The 13,332-nt window shown below is 37.6% G+C and overlaps 1 long non-coding RNA gene across 1 annotated transcript in view; it reads right to left on the bottom strand.

Annotated features, from left to right (window-relative positions):
- Positions 1 to 9,973, bottom strand: part of LOC137616954 (uncharacterized) — a 272,643-nt gene extending 262,670 nt beyond the window's left edge. Inside the window, exon 1 of the long non-coding RNA XR_011039527.1 lies at positions 9,710 to 9,973. This is a non-coding gene — a long non-coding RNA (uncharacterized lncRNA). The remainder of the gene's footprint in view (positions 1 to 9,709) is intronic.
- Between the last annotated feature and the right edge of the window lie 3,359 nt (positions 9,974 to 13,332).

Consider the following 13,332-nt stretch of genomic DNA (forward strand, 5'->3'; position numbering starts at 1 on the left):
ATCTCCATATTTTACTTGTAACTGTGTTTATAATTTTAATTTTAATTTTGACTGTCTTTATTTGGATTTTATATATTTTTACTGAGTTTTGCTTATAATGTTTTATATGTCCATTTTAGCCTTGATAATGGGATGAGTCCTGAAACGTCGGCACCAATAAATTGAAAGATGTTGTCCAGACTATTCATCCTCCTTTTTATTTTATCTTTGAAGCTCGCCAGGAGCAACGACCTACCTCAATATATATATATATATATATATATATATATATATATATATATATATATATATATATATATATATATACATATATATATATATATATATATATATACATATATATATATCTAATTTAATATATATACAATATATTTATTATATATATATATATATATATATATATATATATATATAGATATATATATATATAGATATATATATACAGTATATATATAGATAGATATATATATACAGTATATATATATATACAGTATATATATAGATAGATATATATATAAATATATAGATATATATATATATATATATATATATATATATATATATATATATATATATATATTATATATATATATATATATTCTATATATATATATATATATATATATATATATACATATATATATATATGTATATATATAGGCTATATATATATAAAATATATATATATATATATATATATATATATATATATATATATATATACTGTAAATAACGGATTTTGAGCGAAGTGAAAAATCTATTTTTGGGTGATAGCCATGTCGTCCTGATGGAAGGTTTTCCTTTAGTAGCTTCCTAAGGGTATATACAGTGAACCCTCGTTTATCGCGGTAGATAGGTTCCAGTCGCGGCCGCGATAGGTGAAAATCCGCGAAGTAGTGACACCATATTTACCTATTTATTCAACATGTATATTCAGACTTTTAAAACCTTCCCTTGTACGTAGTACTGTTAACAAACTACCCTTTAATGTACAGAACACTTAATGCATGTACTACAGTACCCTAAACTAAAACAGGCACAAATATTAAAGGTGATTTTATATCATGCATTTCCTAAACATGCTAAAAAGCACGATAAAAAATGGCAACCAATGTTTTGTTTACATTTATCTCTGATCATAATGTAGAAACAAACTGGAGGTAGAGCTTTGCTTATTACCCAGACATATTTCCCATACTTTTCCCTTAGAACTACATCACATCTTCCTACTTTAGATATATATATATATATATATATATATATATATATATATATATATATATATATATATATACAGTATATATATATATATATATATATATATATATATATATATATATATATGTGTGTGTGTGTGTGTGTGTATATATATATATTTATATGTATACACATATACATACCTACATATATACATAAATACATGCATACATATATATATATATATATATATATATATATATATATATATATATATATATATATATATATATTACTGTATATATATGGGTTATGGAAAAATCCGCGAAGTGGTGAATCCGCGATGGTCGAACCGCGAAGTAGCGAGGGTTCACTGTATGACTACAGTGGATATTCCCAGAGAATTAAACTAAAGGTTTCCAGAATTCTAACTTCTGGCTCGAGTACCCTTAAGGTTGTCCTTTAAGATATCGCATAATAACGGGACGTATTCTTGACACGCCACATAGCTATCTGCATCCCACATAGCGTTTACGCTTCGAGGGGGGAATCATTGGCAAGATATAGGAGGAGCCGTTACAAAGTTCTCCTCCTCCGTTACTGTTATGGGCACTCGGATGACGTCATATGCGTCGGCCATCTTGCTGACGTCATCCCCGCCCGCCAACTCCATTCCTTTCGTAGTAGCGTCTTTGACCAGGTGGTGTTTCCCTGTTTTGTCGCTATTTACTGCAGCCATGTCGCAATCTTCAGCCTCTTCTGTCTCTGGAAAGTTGAGTATTCACTTCTTATACTGTATAAATTAGCTCTGGCCGTAAAGTAACGTTTTTCTCTCAAAATAAACTGTGTTTTGTGGCGGAGCTATTGCCTAACCAGAAGCGTCGCCGACGCTGTCGTTCACATCACATGCTTTATTTAGTTAGCCAGAACGACTGTCCCGGTTTCTTAACTAATTATCAGTATTAGTTATTTAGTCTTCATTGCTAGGAATTAGTTATATTATGCCGTTAGGATTCTTTAGTTTCCGCGAATGTAGGTAGCCGATTTTCTGATGCTAGGCATGCTAGCCTAGGCGCTTTAGTTTACTTTCATGCATGATATAATGTGTGTTCCTAGTGTTATCCTAATTAAATGAAGATATTAGGCAATTATACATATAAGATTCAATGATTGCACATGGGTTTTTCCTCCTTTTAGAGGGTATACTAGGGGTTTTGATGAATCAGGTAGTCAATTCCCCTGCTCCTAGCCTAGTAGCCTAGGGGCTTTAGTATACTTCAGCATATCCCCGGTTACCTTTTTGTATAAGGTAATCTCTCCTCCCTCTGAGGTACCCTAGCCCTCTTTGCCCTGAATTGTGATTCTGGTAAGGTTAGGCTAGGGTCCTTGCACGTGGTGCATACCTGCGGGTCCCAGTACCTCAGAGATCCCTGGGTGACAGAGCAGCTGGCGTGCGTTCGGCACGCCAGATGGCCGTAGAAATCCCGGCGCCGAACGCTGCAGAAGGCGTTCTCACACCGGATGTACTCCTCCTGTAAAGAAAGGTACATGAGTATGTGGAAGTCGATCATGTCAGACTTAGAGTAATCTTAGATTAATCTTAATTTAATCTTAATTATAATATAAGATTCCTTTCCAAGTGTAAGCTTAGGATAGGTAAGCTAGAAATGAATTAGGAAAGACACATACTTGTAAATCCCGCCCAGCCAGTTGCTGTGACCCTTCTCCAATATTAATTCTATGGCACCCATTGAGGGAGGCCCAAAGGAAGAATCTAGCCCATAGGGGTAGAGTAGTGTAAGCAGCACCGCTTCCGAGGAATCAATAGTGGAATGAGGAGGAGCCAATGAACAATCAGCGTAAAGAAAAGGGGAGGATATTAATCCCCAATTCAGGTAGGTCCCAGCAAGGGACTGTGCATGGATGCATAGAGTATGCTAGAAATTTATCTATTGCATAACTATACACCATAGTTTTTTGTCTACGGTATGTACTATACCACAGATGTACTGGCTACTGTATACAGCCATACAACGGACATTGCCGGCGTACTGACGGTAGGGCTAGTGCAAGAGGACAGTCCACTGTCACAATACTGTAAATATATGTGGAGCCAGCGGCCCGCCGGACTGCCGGAGTTTCACCGGCCACTGGCGGATCGCCGGCAGAGGGCAACCGGCCCCAGCCATCTTCATATGTGGCAGGGTAAAGGAGAAACTGCATAAATTGCCAGCGGGCCACCGACACTGGTCGCCGGCGGGCAACCGGCTGAAGACACCTACCCTGTCATTATACTTTGTGACTGGGTGGTGACCTAGGCTACACTGCCGACTGTTGCCGGCAGAGTTGGTGTGACAGTGGGCCGCGTAGTAACAGCACTAGTCTAGAGAGAGAGAGAAAACAGTGAGTGAAGGAGAGGGGAGGGCGACAGCTTCGCTACCCTAACCTCGCCTTCCTCGGAAAGGAGGGTTCAAATGTGAGGGGAGAACATATCATGATTAGGCTTCCATCCAACCGCAGCTCTACCGGTATCAGTCGGCTAGGGCTGCGGGTGGCGGTCCAAGGGAGGACCGAAGAACACTCTAAAAAGCAAGAAGGTCTCTCGCCAGCAGCTAGACCTGCCGCCAGGCTATCCCAGAGCAACACTGTGCGGGGGAAGCTGAACGCCTCAGCCCAGCAGGCGAAAGACCAGGCCGACCCTACAACTCATCGGCACTCGATGAGATGTAGGACAGCGGACAGGGGTGTGATGGCTAGGCCATCACCAAAGGACAGAGGGGGAGGGAATAGGGTCCTGTGTAAGAAGTGCAAGGAGTTGGCGTAAGCGTTCCCCAGCACTCTAACAGGGGACTCTGTTTCAGCACCGGCACCGCCCCAGGTATAAGGAGAGTACATTCTCCAGCCTAGGGTGGTTTAGTACAGTAAGGGACCGGCATCATCAGGCCGTCCTAAACTATAAAGAAACAGAATCGCTAAGCCTGCCTAACCTAGGCTAGGTAAAATCATATCTCCCAGCCCAGAGCTGGCAAGCGCAGGACAAGTCGCTAGGCCATAGGGAGGAGGGGTCTCATAACCCCTCCAGGAGTGGTCTTGGGGGGGCAGAGCCCCCTATGCCAGCCAACAGGGTCCAACAGGAGAGTTCATTCACCTTATTGGGGTAGCTGGAGGCACACGACAGTTACTCTGAGGTTCTGACCCGAACGCAAAGCTCATGCACAATGGCTTTGGGACGGGGAAGAAAACCCTAGCCTAACCTTACCAGAATCACAATTCAGGGCAAGGAGGGCTAGGATGCAGCCTAGGCTACCTCAGAGGGAGGAGAGATTACCTTATACATAAAGGTAACCGGGGATGTGGGAAAGTATACTAAAGCCCCTAGGCTACTAGGCTAGGAGCAGGGGAATCGACTACCTGACTCATCGAAACCCCTTGTATACTCTCTAAAAGGAGAAAAATACCCATGTGCAATCAGCGAATCTTATATGATAATTGCCTAATATCTTCATTTAAATAGGATAACACTAGGAACACATATTATATCATGCATGAAAGTAAACTAAAGGGCCTAGGCTAGCATGCCTAACATCGCAAGATCGGCTACCTACATTCGCCGAAACTAAAGAATACTAACGGCATAATATAACTAATTCTTAGCAATGAAGACTAAATAACTAATACTGATAATTAGTTAAGAACTGGGACAGTCGCTCTGGCTAACTAAATAAAGCATGCGAAGCGAACGACAGCGTCGGCGACGCGTCCGGTTAGGCAATAGCTCTGCCACAAAGCACAGTTTATTTTGAGAGAAAAACGTTACTCTATGGACAGAGCTAATTTATACAGTACAGTATAAGAAGTGAATACTCAACTTTCCAGAGACAGAAGAGGCTGAAGATTGTGACATGGCTGCGTAAATACAGTAGTGAGAAACTGGGAAAACAACACCTAGTCAAGACGCTACTACGAAAGGAATGGAGTTGGCGGGCAGAGATGACGTCAGCAAGATGGCGACGAATATGACGTCAGATAGCTATGTGGCGTGTCAAGAATACGTCCCCTGTTATTATGTGATATCCTAAAGGACAACTTTGAGGGTACTCACGCCAGAAGTTAGAATTCTGGAAACCTTTAGTTTAATTCTCTGGGAATATCCACTATAGTCAAATATTCCCTTAGGAAGCTACTAAAGGAACCTTCCATCAGGACGACATGGCCTGAGCTCAAAAAAGATCTTAGATTATATAAAATATTTCAATATTAAAAACAAATAGGAAGTTTAAAATACAAAACGTTGGGTCCTTTATACTGTTAGTACAAGTAACTTACGACAAAAGCATCACCTACCAGATTTGGTAAAGTTTTATTGTATTACAGATTCTCATTCCGAACAGAAAATATATGGTTTCCTGTAGTAAATAACGTGATTTAACCGAATTTGACCTTCACTTCAACTGCAAACAAACAGCACAACTAGTACGACTAATTTCAAGTAGCCGAACTGGTTGCTGTTATTACGACAGATATGAAGGTGAAAACCGGTTAAATCACGTTATTTTCTACAGGAAAACATATATTTTCTGTTAAAATGTTTAGATATTTTGTCTCTTCTTATACATTTTCTGTTAAAATTTTTAAATATAATGATTTTTTCAAATTCCGTGTCACTTCACTTATCAAGAACGTATGTACTGAGAACGCTAACAATAGCAATGTTACGCAACGTTACCAACGTTACGATGCCATTGCTAACGTTAGCAATGCTATGATAATATTAGCATGTGTATTTTAAAACATTTTTCCATATACCCTTTACACAATATATAAAAAGGTACAAAAGGGTACAGAACCTAACAAACCCACCTAACCTAACCTAGAAGTTTCCAGGTCACAACCCTTAGCCAGAGGCAGGCCCCCGGACCCCCTTCCCAGATCACAAACTTGTACTGGCAAGAGATAATGATGAGCTGTGCACTCTAAAAACATTAAAATTAAAGAAATGAACGACTTACTTTTATGACCCAGACGTAGAAACTTGTGGGTCACGGGGGTGTTGAGCCTGTGACGTCTTAACTCCTATGCCTGGGACGTGGACTTAAGACACTGTAAACGTTGAGGTATTACATTATGTGATTTAAGGAAAATATCAACACTGGATGACGTAGCAAAAAAATCACCATGAAATTTAGCAAATGCTTTTAAGTATGGAATACTGCAGCCGTTACAAGTTTCAATAACTTCCTCCATCGCAAAATACGAAAAACACTTCACTTGAAATAACAAAGACCTGACTAGGACAAAGGTTTCCACGGAAAAGGATTTGTTGGAGGGGTATGAAAAGACCACTTGAAGAGATAAAGGGAGGGGGTAGGGAAATATTAACCCCCACCCACCGTGCACCGTGATTGGTTAACGGAAAAACAACGGAGTCTAGAGAGTAAACATGAATGAACTAGAATGGAAAACTTGTCCAGAGCAAGTATTTATGTGAAATCAGGGCTTGAAAAGGTAATAACAAAATGTATAAAGTAATACAGCAATATAAAATGGAATGTATGATAAATAATATTTAATGGGCATATAAAATGGGGTGATTTTATAAGGTATCGGGTAATAAAACGAGTAATACTGGGGTCAAACGTAATATGTATACAAGGGTATTACATAAAAGGATTGGTATAATCCTACTGGATCAAAGCGGGTGAAGTCGAATATCTAAATTTGGTGGGTAGAGAAGAAAAAATCCTATTAGTGGAGGTGGACTCTATGCGCAGGGGGGAGGAGATTATGCGCAGAAGGTCGAAACCTACTATGTACAAACAAACGAACGAACGAGAGCGACTACAACCAAACCGTAAAATGACAAAAAATAAATGAAAAACACTGCTAACGTTAGCATGTTATGCTAACATTGCTAATGTTAGATTGCGCCGCTCAATATTACCGTATTTTTTCGGTAAATTTGTATTGTATTACAGGGTATGATTTCGAACAGAAAATATATGTTTTCCTATAGTAAATAACGTGATTTAACCGAATTAGACCTTCATTTCAACCGCAAACAAACAGATCAACCAATTCGGCTAACTTTAAGTTGCCGAATTGAATGCTGTTATTACGGATGAAATGAAGGTGAAAACCGGTTAATCACGTTATTTCCTACAGGAAAACATATATTTACTGTTGAAATGGTTAAATATAATTACTGTTGTCATATATGTTGTGTTAAAATAATTAAATATAAGCACTTGTTCAACGGTGTCACTTCCCTTACGAATATACTGCAAACGATTACATTAGCAACGTTACCAATGATACACAGTGTTACCAACGTTGACGTATGGTACACAGAGTTACCAACGGTACGGTGACATTACTAGCGATAGTAATGATAGATATTTCCATACGTATCTTAAATAATTTTTCCATATAAGTGTTACACAATATATAAAAAGTACAAAAAGGGCACAGAACCTAACAAACCCACCTAACCTAACCGAGGAGTTCCCCAGTCACGAAACACATATAATGACTATTGAGGAATGACTTAACTTTATGAAAAAGACGTCGAAACTTGCGGGTCACGGGAGGGTGAGATTGACGGCTTAACTCCTATGACTAGGATGAGGATGGTTGTGGGGCCAATGTTAATGTAAAAAGTGGTTTGCAAATAATATTATCTTCCATGGGGTAGACGACTTTTTCCCAAAAATGTACCTTTATAAGAAGTAACGCTATAACCACAACGACGTTTCTTTTTGGTTTTACGTATGTTGGATTCGTTATTACAATAAAACACGTGAATGACTTTCCTGTAAGATAAAAAAGAACGGCACTTGGGGCACTGTAAGAGTTGAGGAATTACGTTGTGTGATTTCAGGATATCAACATTGGTTGAAGAATCATAAAAACCACCATGGAATTTAGCAAATGCTTTTAGGTACGGAATACTGCAGCCGTTAAAAGTTTCTACTGTATAACTTCCTCCATCGCAAAATACGTAAAAATAAATCTCACTTGAAATGACGGACACCTTATTAGGACAAAGGTTACAAGGGAAAAGGATTTGGTGGAAGGGGTATGAACAGACCACTCAAAGAGATAAAAGAAGGGGGGTAGGGAAATACCAGTTGACAACCCCCATATGTAAACTTTGAATACGTATCGGTTCGTGATTGGTTAAGGGAAAAACAACGGAGTCTAGAGGGTAAACATGAATGAAGTAAATAGGGAAACTAGTCCAGAGAAAGTATGTACGTGAAACCGGGGAGTGAAAAGGAAATAACAAAAGAAATAAAAACAATATAGTAAGATAAAATGGAATGTATGATAAATAATATTGAATGGGAATAAAAAATGAGATGATTTTACCACGAATGAACTGGATAGGGAAACTAGTCCAGAGCAAGTATTTATGTGAAACCGGGGAGTCAAAAGGAAATAACAAAAGAAATAAACCCAATATAGGAAGATAAAATGGAATGTATGATAAATAATATTGAATGTGAATATAAAATGAGATGATTTTAAAAGGTATACGATAATAAAACAAGTAATTGGAGGGGGAAAAGCTTCTGCGCAGGGGGAGTGATATTTGCGCAGGTCGAAAACTGGTATGCACGAACGTACGTACGTACGGGTGCTAATGTTAGCATGGAATGCTAACATTTGATCTACATCAGACATTGGCAGCACTGGTTACTGTATTTTTTCATGAAATAATCCATGCAACGGCGCCTCCAAAGTTTATCCAGATATACTGTTTTGTATTTTCCTCCGATTATAATACATTCAAGAAGGTAATGTATAGAGAAGAAAAGGCTTGTTTTACGATTATATATCGTTTCCCCAGCATGTTTTCCCCACCCAACACCCCAAGTTCCCACTGGGGGTCCCCCATTATCGTAGGATATAGATGTATATATATTCCTGAAACTAATCATTTGCGACGGGAACGAATGTCATTTTCGAAGAGAGCGTAATTTTTTCTATAAGAAAAAGTATTTGTTTTCTTAGGTTACATTGCCCTGTAATACACTACAATAAAACCATATGGTATATTTCTGAAACTATTCATTTGCGACAGGAACGAGTGTCATTTTCTAAGAGCGGAATTTTTTCTATAGAAAAAAGTATTTTTCCCTAGGTTACATTGCCCTGTAATACAGTACAATAATACCCCAGAACTGCTGGGTGAAGACGACTCCTATGATATGCAATGGAGGGAAAAGGAGCAAAACCAGTATTTTATATCATAATCTGTAACTTCGTTATTAGAGGTCTCCACCCGTAGCATATGGTATTCAAAATAGTGTATTTGCAAAGATCTGTTTAATTATGCGAGTTTCAATGTCCTTCATAATATTACGCTACTCTAAAACTGAACCCCCTCCTGAAATGTGGGTTTACACCCGGTCTGTCCCAAACAACTACAAATTGCTCGAGAAGCTGTACTGCAAGTAAAACTAATAGTAAATGTAATAAAGACGTGTAAATTACTCTTTCTGCAACTTACATGCTCCTTAAGTATTTGTTTGTGGCTAATGTGTTGTGCAAAGGCCGTACAATTAGCGACAGTTCATTTTCCAGTCGCCGGCACCCAGTTCCACGATGATCTAATTATCACAGCACAGGTTTAGACTTCAAACATCCGTAGTCACACAATTAATAAATTGTTTATGAGTCAACACCTTCAAATTTCAGAGTTGACTTTCAAGTGGGAACTTAAATAACACAGAAGTGACAAATGTTTCTGGTTCTCGTTCTGGGGTGAAGCATAGCCTTTGCAACGGCGCCTCCAAAGTCTATCTTCTTATACTGTTTTGTCTTTTCCTCCACATCAGGTTTAATACTTCTTTTTTCTCTTCTATATTTGTTTCACTAAATAAAAAAATCCTACTATTTTCTTTAGGTCTTCCTCTTATGGGTGTTGTAGCTTAATTATTTCATTCCTTTCTTTTCCCTATTCCTGGCAAAACAACAACAACAAAAATGTATCAAATCTTCCTTCTCATTTTCACAAAAATTACAGTTTGAATTCCCCTCATTGTGTCTATTTACAATATCTAGTTTTAATGTAATAGTTCTTGCTCTAAAAAATATCACTGAAGCAAATGTATTGTCATAAAGTAACTCTTCTTTAATTTCTTTCTTCCACGTTCTATATATTTCTAAGCTCACTTTACTTTCTATTTCTTCTTTCCACTTTTTCAGTATCGCATTTTCTGGTTTCCGATTTTATTTCTGTCTTGTTCATTCTTCTTATCTGTCTTATGTCTATATTTAATTCTTCTAAGTACTTTGCAGGTTGCTTCCACCATCTCCCTTCTTTTTCTTGAATATCCAAGATCATTGCTTTCAGTATTTCCTTCTTTCCATTCAGGGTACGATTTAAGTACTATACCTTCCCATCCATCACCCTTGCTTTAATAGAAGATGCACATATCTCCCCTCTTAGAGTAGCATTAGCTGTGCTTTTAGAGGCACCTAAACTCTTCCTGTATACCCCATTCTCTATTCTTTGAAGTTTTTCTATTTCAGTTTCTGTTAGAATTATAATACTAGTTCCATACAAAATAGATGGTAAAGCAATACTTTTCCAGAACGTTTTTCCTATTATTAATTTATTAAAATTTTTCTTTATAAGTGATTATGTTAAATTGGCTAATTTTTGTGCTTTTTCTATCATTACCCTTTTCTGAGTTTTAAATATATTCCTATTATTATCTAGCTTTATTCCTAAATATGTTAAATTTTCTACTACTTTGATTCCCTCTATGTTACCTGACTTTTCTTTCATTTTGTAAATCATAATATTATTCTTTTATTAATTTATAACCCACATTTTTTACCAGTTTCTACTAATACCTGGACGTTACGCTTTGCATTATGTATATCCTCTGCAATTATTAAGGCATCATCTGCAAAAAAAAAAAAAAAAAAAAAATATTCTATCTTTATTAATTGATTTCTGAAACCGTTTCCTTCTTCTTCTATTTTCGTCATGATAATATACGTAATTAGATTAAAAAGTGAAGTTGGTCCTGTGAAACCCTATTTTATTCAACTCGTAATTTCCATTTCTTGTTCTATACCTTCTCCTAAGTCTATGCCCATAGTATCTCCTTGATAAATATTTGCAATTGCACTTATGATTTTGGTATTCATTCTATATTCTTTTAAAACTTCTATTAATACCTCCCTTTTTACAGAGTCAAATGCTTTACTAAAGTCTATAGCAGTTACTATTAGGGGTTTCTTGTTTCTATAGCTCTCTTCTACACAATACTGTACTATAAAGATATTGTCCTCTATCTTGCCTCCACCTGTAAATCCTGATTGACATTCATTGTCTTCTCAATTTATTTTTATGTGACTTTCTATTTCCTCTTTCACCATCATCATGGTTGATTGATTAATTTAAGGTTTTCAGGCATCCTGACACTAAGGTCATTGACGCCGATATCATTTATTCTATATAAAAATTAAAAGAATATTCAATTAAAACCAAAAAAGTTGAATGTCACTATAGAAGTTAATTAGTCTTCAGAAGACCGGCTTCTGAAATAAATCTAAAAATGTCACTCACATGGTAGGACACATCATGACCAAGAATCTTGGCAAGGATGAACCTGCCACCCTCACCTCGAGCCTCAAATAGATATCTATTTCTTAAGTTATTATAATTGGGGCATTCAGTCAACAAATGCCTCACTGTTAAAGGTACTAAACAATCCTCGCAATACGGTTGGTGTTGGCCCTTCAGCAGAAACTCGTGTGTCAACCGAGTGTGACCAATATAGGAATGACAAAGAGTCGTCTCCCATTTACAGGGCATCATGTCATACCTTCAAGGAGATATGACGTTTGTAACTTCTTTCATTTTATTGCCATCTAGATTATTCCAGTGTTGTTACCATTCATTAAAAAACATTTTTTTTATGTTGGGTAGGAAATCATTACAGGGAATGGGATACCTTCTTGGTAGCAACTCGGATGCAGCATTCTTCATCAGTAAATCTGCCTTTTCATTCCCAGACACACCTACATGAGCTGAAATCCAACAAAATCGAACCATCATGTCGGGAATTTCGACCTGATCAATCGAAGTTCCCGCCATTTGACTCCGTCTGCGGTCAAATTGGAGGGAGAGGAAAGAACTCGCGGGCGAATGAATGTCGTTCAAGACGAGAATGTTTAGAACCAAAAAGAGAAACCGCCTGGTAGGGGAGGCGCTGAGACTAAAGAAATCAATTACTTGTAATTTAAGATTAAGAAAAATAACGTCATTCTATTGTAACATGATAAAAAAAAATCCAATCTAGAAATTTAGGTTCAGGAAAAATTGCGCCAAAAAAGTGACGTCGGAGGTTGCAAGGCTTGCTCTGTCTCTTTGATCCGACGTCCCCAATCACAGTAAGTCCTATCTAATTGTTCTCTCTCCCCACCCTTAGTGTACCCAGGTCGGTTTCCATGTAGGTCTTGATAGAGTTATTCTAAAGTTTTTATCTGTTAATATTTTGTCGATCCTTGTGCCAGGGGATCAGTGTTATTGTGTAAAGCACGTCTAAGGGTCTCGATAAGGGGTTTATCGAGATATCTTTATAAATGTTCAATTAATTTTGCTAATATCTCGAGTCCGAAGTGGACATAGTTTTTTTTCGGTCACACATGTTCTTGCATGTCAAGTAAGGGTTAATTTTTCATGTTTCTTTCGTATTAGATTATTATTTTTATAATAAAACTTGTTAAAATATAGCCATATTCTATTTACTCCCCCGATGGTTTTGTGAAGTTTGTCCCTCAGACATTGTGATCTGCCCAGTACATCGGGCTATTTTGTATAAACCGGTGAAATTTCGCCACATTTGGTCCTTCGAACCGGATCACAAGTGCTTCCCAGAGCCGGACGGGACTAATTAGAATATGAGCTTTTAAGGGTGGGAGAGAAGTAACAATTAAAGGTTCGTCTACATCCCGATGTGCGATCGCCCACGTGGGTCAATTTCTTTGAGTCCCTTCCTAACGTAAAGTTACCTTTCTTTCCTTGCCTTGCTCAACCCCCCCAAACGTAAAGTAAAGTTAATTAAGATGGCTGTGTCCACGATCGTTCATATCGAGGCGTCGATGGGCCTACTG

This window comes from Palaemon carinicauda, chromosome 23, assembly GCF_036898095.1.
Source record: "Palaemon carinicauda isolate YSFRI2023 chromosome 23, ASM3689809v2, whole genome shotgun sequence".
Lineage (NCBI taxonomy): Eukaryota > Metazoa > Arthropoda > Malacostraca > Decapoda > Palaemonidae > Palaemon > Palaemon carinicauda.